The 19370-nt window shown below is 44.5% G+C and overlaps 1 protein-coding gene across 25 annotated transcripts in view; it reads right to left on the bottom strand.

Moving 5' to 3' along the window:
• Positions 1–19370, bottom strand: part of MAMLD1 (mastermind like domain containing 1) — a 127678-nt gene that overhangs the window by 36385 nt on the left and 71923 nt on the right. The gene's annotated exons all lie outside the window — the stretch shown is intronic.

The raw sequence follows: 19370 nt of genomic DNA, 5'->3' as shown, positions 1-19370 counted from the left end.
TACAGGGTTCTCTTTCAAATAGAAATCCACCATTATCTTAGGGCAAAGCTTTCACTCCTCCCAGCTATTAAAAGGTATCACAGGTTCAAGAAACATGGGGGCCTCAAAAAGCATGTCACAAAAAAGTCAGTTCTAACAAGTTTGCAAGACAGAATCTGTACTTGTGGAATATATAGTTTAGCTGATTTTTTAAATAAAAAAATTAAGTATGTGTCAAAATTAAAAGCAACCAACCAACAAACCTTGCTACTTGCCTAGGCTTTAGTCACACAACTGTGTATAAAAAAAATTAAAAAGTAAATTAAAAACAGGTGGTATTCAAACCAGGATAATCAAGACCAGAACACTGTGAGCCACATGTCCAACAATTACTGTCAATGTTGATTGTATCCATGAACCTTTGGAGGGTTGTGAGCAAACATTAGCATTTCCTCCTCTCTGGTAGACCCATGACAGGATGCACAAAGAGAACAAACTTGCTATTCTGCAGCACATAGCCTCCCACATTGTATTTCCACATGACGCCAATCCAACCTCCACCAACATGGTGTGTGCCCTTCAGATGTTTTGAACTACAACTCCTATCAGTCCCAACCAGTAAGACCGCCTTCTGTGCAGGCCTTCAGAGATGTGCTTCCCAATCACTGTGCCTTCCTTATCACTGTGCCTTATCTGTGCCATAGGGGCACAAGGTCCATTTCACAACACTGTTGGAAAGACATCTGAGAAGAGGAATGCAGAACAGTTGGTACAAAGACCAGTCCTGGAACAACTGTGCTTTGAGAACAACCTAATCATGGGCTTCCAGGAAGGGCTTCTGTGGGATGGGCTAGGCAAAATTGGTTCAAGGCACAAACCGAGGGACAAAACAGCAGGACTTTTTGGGCGGCCCTCTGCAACATTTGATGCCCCCCAAGCCCTCCTGCCACCTTCCCAAAGCTGGGGGTATAAGGACCAGGAGGCAGAAAAGCGAGAGGGGGAGAGAGGAAGGTCTCCTTTCTCTGAGGGGAAAGGACCCGAGGACGTATTGAAGGAAATTAGGAAATGAGACAAAAGATTAACCTTTATAAAGAAATATAAGGAAAGGGAGAAACGGAATAGGTGCCAGAAATGGTGCTTGGAGGGTTGCGGAACATGCTCACAGTACAAGAGGAAAGGAGAAGAAATTACAGCGGATCTGGAGAAATACTTTGTGGGAAATATAAAAGAAAAAGCCTTTGGATCGGTAAATTCTTACTAAAATGTGGAAGCTGTCAGAATAGCTCCCGGGCAGATGTCTGCACTTAGCCTGAGGACAGCTGAGCTATGGAACTCCTTGCCAGAAGGAAGCTGCTGATGGACTAGACATTAGTAGAAAATGATGACAGCGATTTCCAGCTGATTATCCCAAGCTCTGGCTCTATCTGCCACCATTTTGTGACTGGTGGGCCTCAGTAATTTCCAAGGCATCTCAAATGAGGCCTGAGAAGCCCTGCCCTATATAATCTGAGAACTTCATCAAATAGCTATTGCTTTTTTAAAATCCTCCTCCATAGGACAGGATGAATGTCCACTTCATAAAATCTTGAGTCAAACATCTGCTGGAAGACAAACAAAAACCACGGTCTGGTACGGATAGCGGAAAGGAGATGCCCACGGATTCTTTCTCCAGCAAAAGACACACCAGCTGGAAAGATGCAAGGTTAGCCAGATTTTGCTGGTGGAGAGCTTTCATGTAGATAGTACAGATCTCAGACACACACCAGCACAATTATGAAGTCCTTTCACAAAGATAGCATAAGAGAGAATTTATCTCCGGTAGAAACTGCAGGGAGGTCTTGAACAAGCCAATGGCAGTAACTACAAACAAAAGGAAGAGCCCAAACCCAAAACAAAACCTTTCTTAGCCTGAATGTTTTGGCACTCCTGAGTACATGACAAGATAAAAGCTATCTTGTAAGGCCTCCAGTCTGAAAAATTCCATATGTCTGAACATTCCATGTCACCCTTCCAAACAGGATTCTGAGCAGATTTTCACTGAAATTGATGGGTCTCAAACTCTTGGTGAGTTAAGGACTTTCCCTGCATGAGAAGACAGGCTCTGGCAGATTGAGTGGACGAGACAGATAGTGGGTCCAACAGTCAAGAAGGCAGTTTCTGGATGTGCTGCAGAGGGAAATGAGGGGCAGGTGGGGCTCATCAACTCGGGAAGGTAGCCCATCTAGGAGAAAGAAAACTCTGATCCTAAACTTCTGCTGCCTTGCAAGAGATCTTTCGGAGATGAAAAGGCTAAGGAGTAAACCCTACACAAAACATCTGGCTGAGTTTACGTTTGTACGCTCTTGTTCAGCTTTCCCTCGGACTGCATCAGAGGAGGGTCTTGTCATCTGGGCAGCCCAGGACCTCCATGCACACTGCTGGCCAGGCTTGCGCCCCAGGGAGGTCACTTCAGTACTGCTAATGCACCCCTGGAAGCACACTCCAATGTCTCTTGAGACTGACGGATGCCAGCAACCAAAGGCTTGCAATGAATATGGGATTTCTTGTCTTATTACCCTTTCCTTTGTTAGGAGCTTCTACCTGCCCTGGCTCTCGGTGTGAACTCAGTGAGTGGCATCATGCAGAATCAGGCCACTGGGTCCCTCTAGCTCAGTAGTGTCTACGGTGTCTGGCAGCTTCTCTCCTGGGTTTCAGACAGGGATCTGGCCTGGTTCTACTTGCAGATGGAACCTTTTGCAGCCCAAGCATGTGCTATGGGTGACACTAAGTGCAACACAGTCCACCACTTCCAGAAAGTACACCAACACTGCGATCCTGTACCTTCAACTACAACATCTAATAGGACCTGTGTGAAAAGAATTCCCATCATTCTTTCTCTTTCAGTCTCTTCTTTACATATATTTGAAGAGCTCGAATAAAAAGCAGCAATTGCACTTAAACCATTGATAGAACAAACCTGCACAGAAGCTTGGCTGCTAACCATTACATGCAGTTTAATGGGCAACTGAAGTGAGCTGGGGATGCAAGATCAGGGAGGAGACACACACACAGCCGAAATAAAGAGGCTGGCCGACAGGAGAGGGACGGTTGTGCAGCTGACTGGCAATAAAGAACCTTTGGGAACTGCAAGGGTTTGCTGTTGGGGCTGTCGCTGCCCAGTCTTGGTGGCCTGTTCCTACTCAGTTTGCAGGTTTAATCAAAACAAAACACCCAGAGCCTCCAGTTCTTTCTCCTCGCTAGGAAGCCAGGCCTGCCAAGTCTGTTCTTGGAACTTCCTTTAGCTCAAGTAACTGGGAAGCTTGAGGCAATACAATAAAAAAACAACTGTGGCCCAGTAACCTTAGTGCAAGAAACGTACGTGCAACAGAATACAGCCCACAAGGAGAATCAAAAGTAGTGGCTTACGCAGAATGTTGAGCAGGCATAAATTATAGCCACTGCACAATTAAATAAAAACCATTTGAAAGAAACGGTTTTCAAATTTTCATGAAGCTCCTGTACATTATAGACGATCCCAATGCACATTCCAGCCAGTTGCATATTGGGGAAAAAAAACAAAGGAAACATGTCACCACAGGAACATGGCAAAAATGGGACACAGATTTGTACAGAAACTGCATTAGCTAATTTTAATCTATATGAGAGCACAGAGGAGCCGGCAGAACCGCACACCTGAGTGATAGTAGCAGTGGTGGTCCACAGGGCTTTCTTTTTCAGCCAGTATTCACCAGCACTCAGTTCCGGCATCTCTCAGGTAGGCACCATTGCCATTATAAGAGAACAAGGGAGATGTTCACGGTGAGTTCTGACACCTCTTTTTCTAGACAAAGAGCACTGGTGGTACAGAAGAGCAAATATGCTCCTTTCCTGGGCACACTGGTAGCAGCTGGGAGTGGGAAATCTGCCCCTGCAGCAGTGCAAAAACACACTCTGAGAGAGAGAGAAGATTCACCCTTCCACAGCTTCTCTACCAGGCTTCCCCCTTCCTTCCTTCCTTCCTTCCTTCCTTCCTTCCTTCCTTCCTTCCTTCCTCTGCATGTCTGCCTTCCCCACAAGGGAGCTACATGCAAGGTGCTAATAGCAGCAGCAGTTGAAAGTAGGAAGGCAGCAGCTGCAACTGCTAAGCTCCACTCCCTGCCCAATCCCTCTGGGTCCCTGATGAAGGTCCACTCAGAAGTGACACTATATTGGGGGCCCAGACTCAGGCTCTGGGCAAGTGCCTGACAGAGCTGACCCACTAATGCCCGATCTGACCCCCGAGTAAACCCATGTTTGGTGCAAGTCACTTTGAGTTGTTTTCGGCAAGAAAAAAGTGACGAACAAATGTAATGAATAATAACAATAATAATAAACTGAAGAGTCTCCTTTGTATACTTCTGCTTCTACCGGGAGTATTGTGCAGGGAAGATTGGGAGAAGCAGCCAAGCCTTAGTATATAAATGCAGGAGACTTGTTTTAAAGCAAAGCATCTGCACCACCAACTTTTTATTAATGTGTTTGCTTTTTAAGGTTTTCTGGTTTTCCTCCTTAATTGCTGCTGCCTCTCAAGAGGCATGAAGGAGGGCTCATAAAATTATTAGCCAATGTAGAAAATTCAGCCCACACTTGGCAGGTTTTCTTTGGTTGGAACACTGGTGGGTGGAGAAGAGAATGCAAGCAGTGAGAGGGAGATGGTAGTGGAAGAAAAGAGGGTGGGGGTGGAAGGGTCAAAGTGAACAGCTGTGAGCCAATTAAGACCAACTCTGCTTCACTGTCCAAAGCAGTCAATCTAATTCAGCCTGGTGCCTCTCTTCCTTTAGCTGTCTGGTGCCTGACTGGGATTTAAGGAAAGGGGCTGTCTGACAGCCCACTTTGTCTCGCAAGACAGAGGAGTCCTTTCCCAGCTATGGCTTACAAGGGCGGGGGAGAAACAAGGCTTGGCTGATTGCATCCTCTTGCCTTCTTTCCTGAAAAGAATGCAAGTGGACAGAGGACGAGGAGGAGCAGGGGGAAAAAACCAACTGGGTTTTTCTGGCTTTACATTGCAAACAACCCATAATGTGTGTCCAGGCAAAAGGCCTTGCAAACTACTATCTTGCACCGTGTTGGAACAATCAGAGTTGGATCTTTATTGCGAGAGCGGTATGCTTTCACAGACAATTTTGGAGACGGATGTCCAGGGCTGGCAGTGCTCCGAGGAGTGGGTGGGAGAGGTAGCAGGGCCAGAGGATGATGCAGGGGAAGCGGGTAGCGATTTATGGGGGGTTGTGCAAGAGCTGGAGGATGGGGAGGGGTCTGGGCAGTTGGAGATGGTAGAAGAGGGACAGGACCATGTCAGGATTGAGGGAGACACTGTGACTGAAGGGAGGAGACCAGCAGAATCTCCTCTGTCCCCTGCCCTGCTGCCCCCCAGGACCAAGAGGCCTTGAAGAGGTAGACACAGTGATAACTTTCATGTAGGAAAAGTTGAAGGTGCTTGGCCAAGGGGGGGGGGGGGAGTAGGCATCGCCATCCTTTGCTCCAATAGTCCAACTTGGAGCAGAAGTCCAGGGTGTGGCTCCATCTACCTAATCATCAGAAGCATCTGTGTGCAGGGTTAGTGCACCTGAGGAGCTACTGTAAGTGTGTGGTTTTGTCAACAAGGGATATTAAACTACCGACCATTTGTCCTCCTCTGGCTGCGTGTGACAGCACAAGAGATAAGCCAGAGTACCTGCAGTTGCTGGTGCCTTCTTCTCTCTCATCCAGCCTCAGTGGCTAAAAATAACAGGGTACAACCGAACCAGCCTGACTGCATTTGTTGCCTTGCCTTCTTTTGTCTTTTCAGGCTTAGTTTATAGCGCCCAAAACTATCCCCGAAAAAAATTAAGAGGGAAACACCTAAAAAGATGATTCAACATGCAGAGGATGAGAAACCCACTTTTGGTTTGAAAGCGAGGTGCTGTGATTTGACAACCCCAGCAAGATAAAGAACAGGAGGAAATCAGTAAAACAGAAACTATGGTTTTGGCCACAGTCACTGACCGCTGGAGAAGAGAGAGTGGCTAAACATGTGCAAAGTGCCTTTCCATCACTGTAGATCAGTGTTTCTCGAATATGGGTGACCAGCTGTTGTTGGACTACAACTCCCATCATCCCTAGCTATTAGGACTAGCGGTCAGGGATAATGGGAGTTGTAGTCCAACAACAGCTGGGGACCCAATTTTGAGAAACACTGCCATAGATCAACCTAAGCCAGCCCAATGCACACGAGGGCCACAGTTCAGTGGCTGTGGCTCAAAAAACCCAAAACCCTGGCTAGCGAAGCCTTGGACACACTGCAAGCCAAAGATGACAATGTTCTGATAGACAATCTGACTCAGGGTAAGGCACTTTCATATGTTCATATTTTGGGATGAGGTGGCTGGACTTCCTGTCAGAGGATGAGGCTTCCATTTTCAAATCTTTTCATTTTAACCACTTAGGCACCACTCATGCGCACAGTAAACAAAAGGATGAACACTTTGCTCTTCATTGCCAGATTTTTCTAGAAGCTCCAGAGCATCTCCTTGCCATTATGATGCTTAAATCTTACACTTTAAAATTCAAAGGCATTAAGGTGTCATCAGTTTGATACTGTGCAGAAGAGTTAGGCAAAACCTAAGTCAATTGAAACCAATAGCCGCCGGGGCACCAACCCGGCACAGGATCAGGCTGTAAATCTTAAAACGAAACAGACATTAAAACCTACTGAACTCTTCTACTGAGCCATTCCATGCTGAACAAAAGGCTTTCCCTAGATCTCCCAAGAGGCTTCAAAGATTCCCCACCCTCGCAGGAGCTGAACTGACTTCTCCTCCGTAACATTATCATGCTTCTCTTGCAAAACCACTCAACCTCATGGCACTTTATTTTCCCACTACTACTCTAGTATTTTGCCAAGAAAACTCCATGGACATAAAAAAGGAGAAGCTTTAAGAAGAAAGTGAGAGTTTCCAAGGCATGCTCTGGCTCATGGGGTCATGGAGAGTCGAACACGACTAAGATGACTAAACAACAACTAACATGATTAGACACACTTTTTAATTTATTTTTTGTGGGTGAGTTGCTATTCACCCTATTTTCCAACTGCATCAAATAATTGTAATTTTTTAAAAAAGAGAGAAAAGTACCAGTCCGGTGCCATACAAATTCTTTTTATAGCAGAGCTGCAGGTAAAAAATAAATAAATCAGTGGAATGCTAAGTCAGCCTAACTTCCTCCCAGCCCTCCTGGCTGAGGACGGTTCTGGCTACAGCACGACTGCCAAGAAGCCGTAGAGGAAAAATACAGCGGGAACAGCTTAATTCTAGATCTAAATGAGCTCAGCAGGGAATCCAAACAGCCAAGTCAATTGCCAGATTCTGTACCTCTTCAGCCTCATTCTGCTTCTTTGATCAGAATAATTTTTGAGTTGCAGTGATTAATGAAGTAACAGAGGAAGTCACAGGACACCTCTTGGGAACTGGGCAAGGCGGGCTGGGGGGGGGGGGGAGGAAAACCATAGCTCAAACTAGTTATGCAATTATTCAGTTAACACATTTTCTTACTGAAAACCACACACAAATATCTGCAGAGTGAAAGAAACCCAGAGGAAGCATAGATTTGTGTTTGCTTGTTTTAAAAAAAGAACCACCCAGAAGTTGAACACATTATTTCAAATGGCGTCAGAGGGGGCATGTCCTCTCTTAGATTTGTTAAGTCATTCTGAAACAAGATGATATCCGTCCCCCCCCAAAAAAACCAGGAACATTCATTTCATCAGAGAGATGGAATATTTGTCTAGGGAAGAGAAATAAAGCTGACAAATAAACAGGGCAAGTTAGTGGATCTGTCCCTGGTGAGAAGGAGTGAAAACTGCTTCGAAAGTGTACTCTGCTTCAAATTTCATTATGGGTAGTTCTGAATGCATTGCTCCTGATTTGTGCTTATGGCTCATTACCTTTTTTAAAAAAAATTCTCATTTTCAATTATTATGGGATATTATTTTGTTCCTAGAGTGTATTTTCAACACAAATTCAGAATGGCTGTTAATTTACAGTGTTTTGCTTGCTCTTGTATTGTAGGCAAACCATGAATCATCCCTCTGTTTCTAGAGTTGCAGATGTGCAAGAGAACCAAATGAAGTTAGTTCAGTCTTCCCTCCCTATTCAGAGAGAGAGACAATGCCAGTTCCTGTTCACAAAGACACTTCTTTGTTTTCCCCACCCATATGCTGAAATTTCTCCAAAATGCCCAGACAGGAGAGAGAGAGAGAGAGAGAGAGAGAGAGAGAGAGAGAGAGAGAAATTTAGTTCACTTTACTAAGAAAGTTTTCTGAGGGGAATGGAATCTTCTAACGCCGTTTTTTAAAAAAAACGAAACAGAAAACAAGAACGCAAGAATGAAAAAACAAAACTCCTGTAATTTCCCTGCCCTCTCTTTCCTACTGAATTCACATGAAAGCAGAATTAGCATTTTATTCTCTTCTGGAGTTTTCAGGATTTCGTTTTTGAACCAAATAGTTATGCTACTAGAAAGTGGCAAGATAACATACATTAAAACAGCCATATTCTGACATTATACCGAATAATGCTTTACCTACCAACAGTTGAAACGTTCAGTCCAGTACTCTCCAATCTTTTCAAGTCCTGGACCTCCCTTTAAACCAGCCATGAACTGAGGAGCCCTTTTATTACTTTTTTTTAAAAGCACACATTTCCATGGTAGTAGCACTGCTGTTGTGACTAACCTTAGATCAGGCCATCAACTGGTAGTGCATCCAGTTGAAGACAAGTCATCTAAACCAGGGTTGACTGCGTAACCAGGCTGTGAACCCATTGCAGGACTGGTTTGCAAACTACAGTTTGTGTTCACAGTCCTATGGCGTAACACTCAGGAGCATTGTTGTGAGTTGCCCTGAATGAAAATTTGATATGGAGTAGCCTATAGATAAGTGAATAAATGGGGGGGGGGGACTGTTTTGCTGTATGCTTGGGACTTTAAGCAGGATTAGCAGCAATGGTAATGAGAGAGTTTATTATTTAGAGATATTCCCCATGGTGTTTAGAAGTCAGTAATTTGAAGAGTTGTCCTAAGGTCACGTGATGCAAAGGCATTAAATTGGCAGAACAAGTTTTGTCTTAGAAACTCTTAAGACTCAAGTTGTTTCAAGTCATTCCTCTAGTTTGCTTTTTGAACCAGAATCATTACAGCAACCAACCAGGGTTAGCGCTAACCTTGCCTTCTGGTCTTCTGCGCCTCCACCCAGCCGTTCTGCTGCTCGCAACATGCTTTCCCACCCTCTCACTGTTTCCGAACTCGTTACGTAGAAAGCCGTTCTGGCTTTCAGACGTCTTTGTGCCTGGACAGAGTAGTAAGATGCACCAGTGTGCTCTGAACTGGAGTGCACTTTAAAGAAAAATAATTTTAAAAGAAAGCACATGTAATAAAATATTGGGAAGGAGGCCATTATAGAGCTTCCTGGAAACTGTTATTCAAATGGGTGCATCTTGTTCTATTAAAAGGGAAAGGAAAAAATGGAGGTGGGGGGGAACACGCACCCACAGCACCAGTGCACCTAGCTCTACACCCAAACTCCTTGCAAAAGTTAATTTTTGGACAAGACATAAATGGGAACCACCTAAGCTTCACACCTTCATCTGTCACATAGGGATCCATTGCAATTATCCACTGACCTTTGCCTCCCCAAACTGCCGCTACTGGGCTACCTAATGAGCATTTTGCCCTGAAGGGTTGCGGGGGTTTCCAGCAAACTTCCCCCAGGCCTTCTGTCTTGTCTGTGCTGCTTTCTTACTCATTTCGATCAATGCTTATTGTTTTACAATATCTGTGTAAGCCGCCCTGTGAGGTTTACATACATGAAATGCATTATAACAATTTCTTAAAGAAATAATGAATTGCTAATTTGTTTTTATTCAGCATTCAGTTACAGCTCCCTTCCCCTCACAGCTTCTGAATTCGGCCTGGGATTTAACCATTTTACAAATCTGCATTCCGACATGGAACAAGGAGCAGCTATCCCCCCAGTCCAGGGTGCCTTTTCTGGTCATGAAAACACTTGCTAAATCTCATTATGAAGCCTGCCTCTTCTGGGGGAAAGGGGCATAGTGTTTTGCCCAGAGAAAGCCCATCCCTGAACACACAATGAATATATTCTTTGAATGCCCAATTAAAAACCACAGTTATAAAGACAACTCGAGTTGTCAGCTGAGGGGCTGGACAAGTAATTTAAAAACCTGCCCAATGAAGTAATGTGAAGAAGAACATCTGGTCAATCAAAGTTCGGCAGAGAAGCTCATACCCTCCAACATTTCTCAGATGAAAACAAGGGATATTGAGCAGCTCAGTGCCAGGGCAGATTGTACCATTGCACAGCGCTTTTTTTCTTTAAAAAAATTTTTGACTCAAGAAAATCATCCATTTTTATAGTTCAAATTGGGAAAACTAAATACAGTAAATGGACAAAAGTACAAAGCTTTGCAAAATGTTTAGGGGTAGCCCTGCGTACTCCCAGAAAAAAGTGCTGCCATTGCAGACCAAGTTTCCGGACAGGAAGCAGGGCAGGAAGGAAGAGGAGAGGGTAAATCTAGGACAGGGTTTAATGCTTTTAAAGAGGCAGGCATGCACTCAGGGGGGCTTGGTTCTGACAGTGGGGTTTGCCTGTGTTTTGAACAAGGAAATCAAGAACTGGGACTAGTGCAGTCAAGTATTCCCACTCAAGGGAACTTCATATGCAAATACAGTAAGTTTCTTGCAAGGAATATGTTTGCAGTTGCATCCTCCCTCGCAGCAAACTTATTGGCATATCAAATACCTTTGAGTGAAAACACTGGATGATTTCAGTCAGATGGGTGGCAATAATAATAATAATAATAATAATAATAATAATAATAATAATAAACATTTCTGTTAAATGTACATTTTATGGGGCAAATGTGACACAGCTTAGGGGCTTCAACCTGACCCTCTCTTGGAAGAGACCTCTCCCCATCCCAAACTGGAGTCAATACTCTACTACTTTGGTTTACACTGTGGTGGAAGGTGGCAAATACTAAGCATCTCCACCCCCATCATTCAGCCTGGACACTGAGGTCCAGTGCTGAGGGTCTTCTGGCGCCAGTTCTGGCGCCACTGGCAAAGGAAGAGGAGTGCGGGGGGAGCGCACTGCCCCCGGCAGCGCGATCCCAGTGGGGTGCCATCGCGGCTGCCCCCCCCCCCCGTGCTGGAAGCCATGCCCCTGCAGGCGGCATGCCACGCCCAGGGACATGTGCCAGCCTCCCCCCCCCCATTCACTCTCCGCCCCTGCCCCCCCGGTGCTGGAGCATGAAGCTCTGCCACGGTCTGGTAGTTCCCTCACTGTGCAAAGCGAAGTTACAGTGAACCAGGCAAAGGGCCTTCTCGGTAGTGGCGCCCATCCTGTGGAGCGCCTCCCAGTAGATGTCAAGGAAATAAACAACTATCTGATTTTCAGAAGACATCTGAAGGCAACTCTGTATCAGGAAGTTTCAATGTTTGATGTTTTATCGTGTTTTTAATATTCTGTTGGGAGCCACCCAGAGTGGCTGGGGAAACCCAACCAGATGGGCGGGGTATAAATTATTATATTTATTTATTATTTTTATTATTATTATTATTATCATCATTACTACTACTACTATTATTAAAGCATTAAATCAGTTAGGGAAAAAGGAAAGGAAAAGATTGTGCAAGAAAGGAGGCTTGCATTTCTGTCCCCTAAACCACTCACCCAGTCCAAAAGGTGTCAAAAACCATATGTATACCCACATGTCTAAGACTCCTCTGAACTGGTCCTCTTTTTGCTTTCAAGGCATCCTGAAAAAACCCTGGCTTATAAAACTTTTAAAAATAGGAATCCACATTGGATTCTCATTTCTGCCATTCACACTGCATCTAGCTATTGCTTTTGCAAAATATGTTTCATGGATACCTCATGAAGGGCCCCTTTTGAAATCTGGCAAAAAGTGAACAGATGGATGGGGCATAAGCCCTCTGCAACAGTTTCAGCTGCAGAAACTGAGTAGAAATTACCATTCAAGACAACATTTCCACATCTGTGGACAGGGCATACTCTTGGATCAGACTTACTGCTTCCTATCATTCCAATTCATCACCAACATCTTTTATTTGTGGACTCAAAAGGCACTTAATTAGCTGAAGAGCTTTCTGCCTTCCTTCAAAAGCTTCCCACCCCCTTCCAAGGCTAATCTTCAGCCATTGTGCTATCACTGCTAGGAGGCTTTGAAATCAAATATAGGTTTCTCCCTTCCTCTGTGATGTTAAAGGGAGCGGGGGAGAGAAACATTTCTACAAGAAAAAACACCAAACCCACAGAATGAGCAACAAAGGGCAAGTACCCACTTTGGTGTTGATGGATCAGAAATGAGCCAAATTAAGATTGCATGTTCTCACCCATCATGCAGAAATCCACCACTCACCCCACCCCAGTTTTACTGCTACGGCTGTGTCTTAAGGGCCACTTCTCAACAGCAAACCCAAGTTTTCCCTGGTGGTGTGCACTCAGCAAAGGATCTGCAGCTCTCTGGTCAAGGAGATCTCACATATTCAAACACATTGCAAGCTGCATTCACACAACTTTATGAATTTAGCTGTGAACTTTCTTTGGTATAAACTTTTTTTAAAAAAAAAATGTAATGTGTGAAATAGATCTGTCACAGAATACATTTTCCCAAAGGATTTTATCTAACCAAGTGTTACACATCGACTGAATAGGATCCTAGATTCCTGTCCGACCAGTTTTCATGGATCAAGAATGGCTACACCAGAAATGAGCTACGCTTGCAGTGCTCCAGGTTCAGGTGGCCTCCAACTCCCATCAGTCCAAGCCAACAAGGCCAATGATCAGGGATGATGGGAATTGTAGTCCAACAACATCTGAAGGACCCCCCTCCCCCAATGCTATGAAGTGCAAAGTATTTGTAGAGTGAAATACTGTACTGATTTCCTCCCACACAAACCCTGTTTCTTTTGAACATCATTTCACTCAAATGGCTGCATTAACACAGAATATATCCTCCAGGGCTCAGCTTTCCACTATCGTGATGCAAACCTTCAGTCGCCAAATCAATACCTGTCAATGCGTAACAATAAAGACGCTGAGCATCAAATGAGAAAAGATTAGGCATTATCAGATCTACCAATTGTCCAGGCAATCTGGGGTTTTATGAACTGTCTGGCTGGGCTACAAAAAATCAGAGATGCAAGATAAGGGTGTTAAGAACAAAACAAAACAAAAAAGCACATATAGCCTCAAGAAGGTTACTCTTTGGAATGCAAACTCATCCCTTTAAAATATGCTTTAAAAGCCACAAAAAGCAAGGAAGGAAGGAAGTATGAAAACACACACACACAAAAGAGAGCAGCTGCTCCTTCCTCCACCTTCTTGGGCCTGCTACAAATGTCCCGTTTTATGCATATTGTTCTTTTCCCCCCTACTGGCTACTAGCCACATTCTTTCCTCCACAAGACTTCACTTCCTGCTTCAAGGAGGAGCAAGGGGAGAAGAAGGGAGGATAGGAGTAAGCCGGTCTAAGCTACATTTGCAAAATGCATGTACAGAAGAGAACCGGGTCAGCTATGAAAAAGCAACACCACAACACTTCAGGGCTCCTGCAGAACTGGCAAACAGGAAAGTGCATCAACGGTTAATCCCAAACATGTAGAAGTGGCCTCCTGCCTCACCAAATGACCTCTCTTTGCCAGATGCTAACTCTAGCTCTGCTTTTTATTAGGGGATCTAAAAATTGCCACTTGTCTAGTAGTATGCTCTACCCCAGGCATTTCCAACAGGTAGATTGCGATCTACTGGTAGATTGCGGGGGTCCCAGGTAGATCGCGGCATGAAGTTTAGTAATCGCCTTTAGCCAACCCTCCCCTAAAAAAAGCTCAACAACACCTGGCAGTGAAAATGGGTAGATCACAGCTGGTCTTTTTATACTGTGAGTCGATCACAGTCTCTTGGGAGTTGAACGTGCCTGCTCTAGCCAATGTGGCAAAGTAGTGACAAGGATGAAAGAGACTCAGAATCCAAGTCCGCACTTGGCCGTGAGGCTCACCTTTGGCCAGTCAATGGCTGGTTCAAAAGTCACATTTAACCACAGCTATATTTAATTGTATGGTGGCACTGTGGGTTAAACCACAGAGCCTAGGACTATGCCGATCAGAAGGTCAGCAATTCGAATCCCCACGACGGGGTGAGCTCCTGTTGCTTGGTCCCTGCTCCTGCCAACCTAGCAGTTCAAAAGCACATCAAAGTGCAAGTAGATAAATAGGTACCACTCCGGCAGGAAGGTAAACAGCGTTTCCGTGCACTGCTCTGGTTCTCCAGAAGCGGCTTAGTCATGCTAGCCACATGACCCGGAAGCTGTATGCCGGCTCCCTCGGCCAATAAAGCAAGATGTGTGCCGCAACCCCAGAGTCGGTCACAACTGGACCTAATGGTCAGGGGTCCCTTTACCTTTACCTATATTTAATTGTGGTTTGAAGGTTTAAAGATGAAGGCACATCACACTAATAGTGCCCAGGTATAAAATCATGGCTGTTTTGCTCCTCTCCCCAACCTCTTATTCACTACAGGGAAGGTATGATTTGGCTTAGAATTATGCCTGAACCCTGAGTCATGGTTTTTGTTTCTCCCAAACCCAGGAACAATCCTTTGCTATTATTATTATTATTATTATTATTATTATTATTATTATTATTATTATTAAAATTTGTATACTGCCCTACATCAGGGTGGCTCACAACACAAAATTACAATATTAAAAAGTACAAAATACGTAATAACACTAAGCCAAATCATCACTTAACTTGTGGAAGCGCAACAGGAGCTGGGGAGGGGGGCAAAGTACCTGTGATTTTAGCCCTTTATGCTGTGTGTTGACTTCTAAATCAAAGTTAAGCTTAACTGTGTCTGAAAGCGAAGTGCAAACCAGGCCACTGTCTCTCAGATGAAATCAGGTGGTGTTGGTGGTATACTTTGCCCAATCTTGGAAGAAGGACAGGTTATCCATGTAAGTAATGACAAAGTTTTATTCACTTCCTCAAGCACGAGAAACCAAAGGGTAGTAACAGAAAGTTTTATTGCCTTTCATTGCGAGAGAGTGCACCAGACAGATTTATGGTGTCTCCAGAATATTTGTTTTAGATGCGAGTAAATAAGCACTATACTTTGGGAAGTGAGCTGCATAATAGTGCATCAGATTTCCCAAAGGAAGGCGCTTCACCTCCATGCAAGCTGTACCACTGGGTCATCACTACTTCCACAACTCTCTTTCTATCCTTCTTACCCTCTGCAAATTTAAATTTTGTTTCCCGTTTATTTCGCCTTCCACTAGTTGGAGGGTGTTGCCTCCCAAAGACTGTAGAATGATTCCAGACTGTAAGTCAAGGATGAGGAACCTGTAGCTTTCCAGATGTTCTTGGACTGCAACCCACCTCATCCTTGACCATTGGCTATACTGGCTAGAGCTGATGGGAACTGTAGTCCAACAATATCTGAAGGGCCACAGCCTCAGCATCCCCTGCAATCACTCTTTTATATCTTCCGAAAATGTGGGTAGAATCAACACAAAGAGGAGGAAGGAAACTGAAACTGGGTCTATGGACCCCAACCTCCATATATCAATGGGTTCTTTGGTCACAAAGCCTCCATTCTACACACTTTCAGAAGGTATGAAAAGAGGACTATATTGCATAGATCAGTACTAACACTTCCTCAGAGTGTCTCCATCGTGACAAAAGGTTGTGCTGTTGAAGTACCACTGTACCAAACTAGTTTCCACTGTTCCTTCATGTCATAGACTAACTGGAGGCAGAGAAGTGGTGGGAGGAACCAGCTGGGGAACTCCCAAGGGAACCCCCAGGAGAAGGTGGCTCAGAGCCAGGGGACTGGTGGTGGGAAGATCATGAGTGGCCAGAGGGAGAAGAGGGAAAAGACTGGGAGGACGTGGTGTTGGAAGCTGAAGAGGCAACAGGGTTTGGTGAGCAGGAAGAGGCTGGGGAAGAGAGTGGTTCAGACTCAGAGGCGGGAGAGGAGGGGGGCCAGGTGGCAGAGTGGAAGCAGGCAGCTGAAGAAGCCAAGGAGCCTCCCCCTCTTGCTGTGACCAGCTTCTTTCCCCCTGGTCTCCCAGAACACAGAGAGAAATGAAGAGGGGGGCGCAATGAGAGACAGGGCAAAGGAGCCTTAGGCTGCTGGGGAAGGAGGAACCTTAGAGAGCAGTCGGAAGGCCTTCAGTCCTTGCAAGTGCCTTATTGGGGCAAGACCTACTGGGAAACGTTGCTGTGATTGCTAGCCCTGCACCGTTTTGGTTTCTTTGAATAAAGAGTTAACTTCAATGACACCTTGTGACTTATTGCTGACTTGCTCCTGACTCCTGCCTTGACAATTCAACAGGGAGAGGTGGTTAAACAGGGCCACTGCAATGGCTCTGATGAATGACCAGCTCAACTGGGCCTTCCTTCCCTTGGCTGTTGCCTGACAGCTGCCATTCAATCAAGCTGCAGGCAAGGGAGATATGGGAGTGGGCCATGCCATCAGCTTAAGAGACCAGCTGCATTTGCTTCCTCTTCTGCCTGAACTGTCTCCTTTCCAGATGGGGATTATAAGAACTACTATTTAACTTTAAGAACCGATGCTCCAGTTTGCTTCTCTCCCTCATTTCCCTTCCTATCCCCTTTTCCTGTTGTGGTTTTTAGACTGTAAGCTTGTGGGCAGAACCAACTTGTTTTTATTGATCATATGTAAGCTACTCTGGAAGCTTTTTGGCTAAGGAGTGTGGTTAAAAATGCTTTAAATAAATATGTTGTGTAAAAAAGGATGGCAAACTCCCCATTCTTCTCCTTCAAGGAGGATCAGACTCAGTCAAGTCAACTGAAATCCCCCACAGCTTTCCCACTTTTGTTTTCTGGAGAAGCAGTGAGTGAACTCACATTACGAAAGTGGGCCAAGCCACGGACACGAAGTGTGTGTGTACTCCTTTAATAGGTTTGGAAGACTAGGAAAGCAAAAGTCAATGATGACCCAGTACTATTTATTTTCTAGAATAAAATGGTGCCAGAACTCACAATGAATGCCTCCCTTGTTCTCTTATAATGGCAATGGTGCCCACCTTAGAAGTGCCGGAACTGAGTTCTGGAGAGTTCCACCTGAAAAAAGCCCTGTGGTGACCCAGCTATGAAGGTACAATCTAAAACCTAAGGAAACTCTCATCTTGCTCTCAAATGACAAATGAACTGAATTTAATTACTGCATCAGTGTTTCGTTTTAAAAAAATATTTCATTGAAATACCATGTTTTTTAGATCAAACCAGATAGAAAGATCATTCCTAGTTTTGAGAACAGCCCCCCTCAAACAGAATTGCGAGAATCAAGACTCTTAGGCAGAGTATGTGTTTGGGTTTCACAATCAGGTCACAAGCTCTGAACACAGTTGCACCAAGGGTCATTCATCTTAAAAAAACTCTGTTTAAAAACCCACACCATTGACTTGTGATTAATTAGTTGATTATTCCATCCTATTAATCAATTGATGCTTTTACCCTTAGCCCATGAGAAACAGACACACTGCAATATGAAAGAGAACTTTTTGAGCAATACCAGAATTGTGATAATCCATTTATGTCTCCACGGGCTGTTCCAAGGTTTGCACTCAGAATCCACGTTTTGTGATAAAAGCCATTAAGCTCTTAAAAATAAATGCCCTGATCCTCCACTCACTTGTTATTCAGAGGCAGCTTAACAAGCTATATAAAATCTAGAGCAGAGCTGTCGTTTAGTACATAATTAATGTTATAAGTCTTCCCTAGTAAAACCAGTCAGGCGTCATGAGCTTACCTAACCGATTTGAAAATGTGAAATTGTCTTTGCTCATGTTTATTGTCACAATAGACTTGGATTCTTACAGCTCATCAGCACAAAAGATTCCTGCATTCCCAGTTTGGTAGTTTCAAGAACAAACTTAAACAGGGGGAAATAGTACAGGAGAAATAAAGACCCATGGAGAAGAGGGTGTTTTTTAAAAATAATTAAAAAAAATAGTTAAATCACTGTAGCAAGCATGAGTGCAACTGCAACTCAAGTGCTCCAGAAGCTGCTACAGCCCCCCTGTCCCGTTCCTCAGCTGATCTGTGCAGATAGACAAACTACAATGGGAAGAAATTGACCTGACGGTTGAAGAGGGTCGTTTCCCTTCCCATTGTGGGATGTTGCCGGCCACCTTAGGGAAACTCAAGGTCCAAAACTGTTTGCGTGTCAAACCTGGCGCTTTGCTACCCCTGACTTCTTCTGTATGGACAAATTTCAGTCCATACCTCTCAAGAAGAAGATCAGGAGATCATAGCCAGTTGAGCAAAGGTTCTACAGCTTTGCTGGCATGTGCCAAATCTGGAAATGTATGAGAAATTATGTTTAATGTAAATTGCTTTGTTCCCAAATAGAATACAGGGCTTTCGCCATTTTTTCTGTCTCAAAAGCCTCACGGCAGATACCACCAGCTACTCTGCAATAATCCTTTGCAATCAACCAGTCACCAGAGAGCTCCTTGTAAGATAACTCCCAAGAAGCTAACCTGCCTGTGGCAGGTTATTGCTCTATGTGCAACCAGATCCCTTGCAGAACAGGCAAATAAGGTTATTTGCTCCCCCCCCCCAAAGGTCATTCTGGAAGAATGGCTGCATCAAGTATTTCAAGTCCTACTTGCTCCTATTCAAAACATCATCTGCAGGGCTCATTTGGCTTCACAACACCATGAAGCTCTTATAAAGAACCTAAAATTGAAACTTGGCTTCAATCATAGCAGAACTCACAGCATATCACAACCATATACAAGTTATGGGATCCAATGCTGAATTGTTTTCCAGGGTCCGACATCTTCTTTTGTCTTAAAAAAATCCCTCCTACATAACCACATCTGGATAGAAGTCTAGCAGCACAAGGCTCTGCCTGTTTGTTTGTTTGTTTGCTTGCTTGCTTGCTTAAAAAAAAGAAGATGTTTCACCACCCTCCAGGGACTCAGGACTGTTGCTTCAGGACCCTTCTTTCTTTCTTTCTTTCTTTCTTTCTTTCTTTCTTTCTTTCTTTCGAAAAGTAGAGCCTGGCTGCTTGCAGGACAAAGTTGTCTCCAAGACACAGCCAAAGCTGATTAATGCCTTCCCCGAGGAAGTCTGCCAAGTCAACACACGGCTTAGTTTTATGAAATTCATCTTCTAACGGGCTGGGTGCAGCTGGACAATTTTAGACCCTGGACTCTTTAAGCTCGAAGCATATGAATTGGGTAAATAATGCTGCTCTTGCCTTCCCACCACCCAGTCCCATGCTTTATGTGTATTTCTACCTTGAATACGTGCAGCTTTGC

The sequence above is a fragment of the Podarcis liolepis genome (genome assembly GCF_965112155.1).
Source record: "Podarcis liolepis genome assembly, chromosome: Z".
Classification (NCBI taxonomy): Eukaryota; Metazoa; Chordata; class Lepidosauria; order Squamata; family Lacertidae; genus Podarcis; species Podarcis liolepis.
Note: the sequence above shows the minus strand (reverse complement) of the source record. Positions and strands in the feature narration are given on the sequence as shown.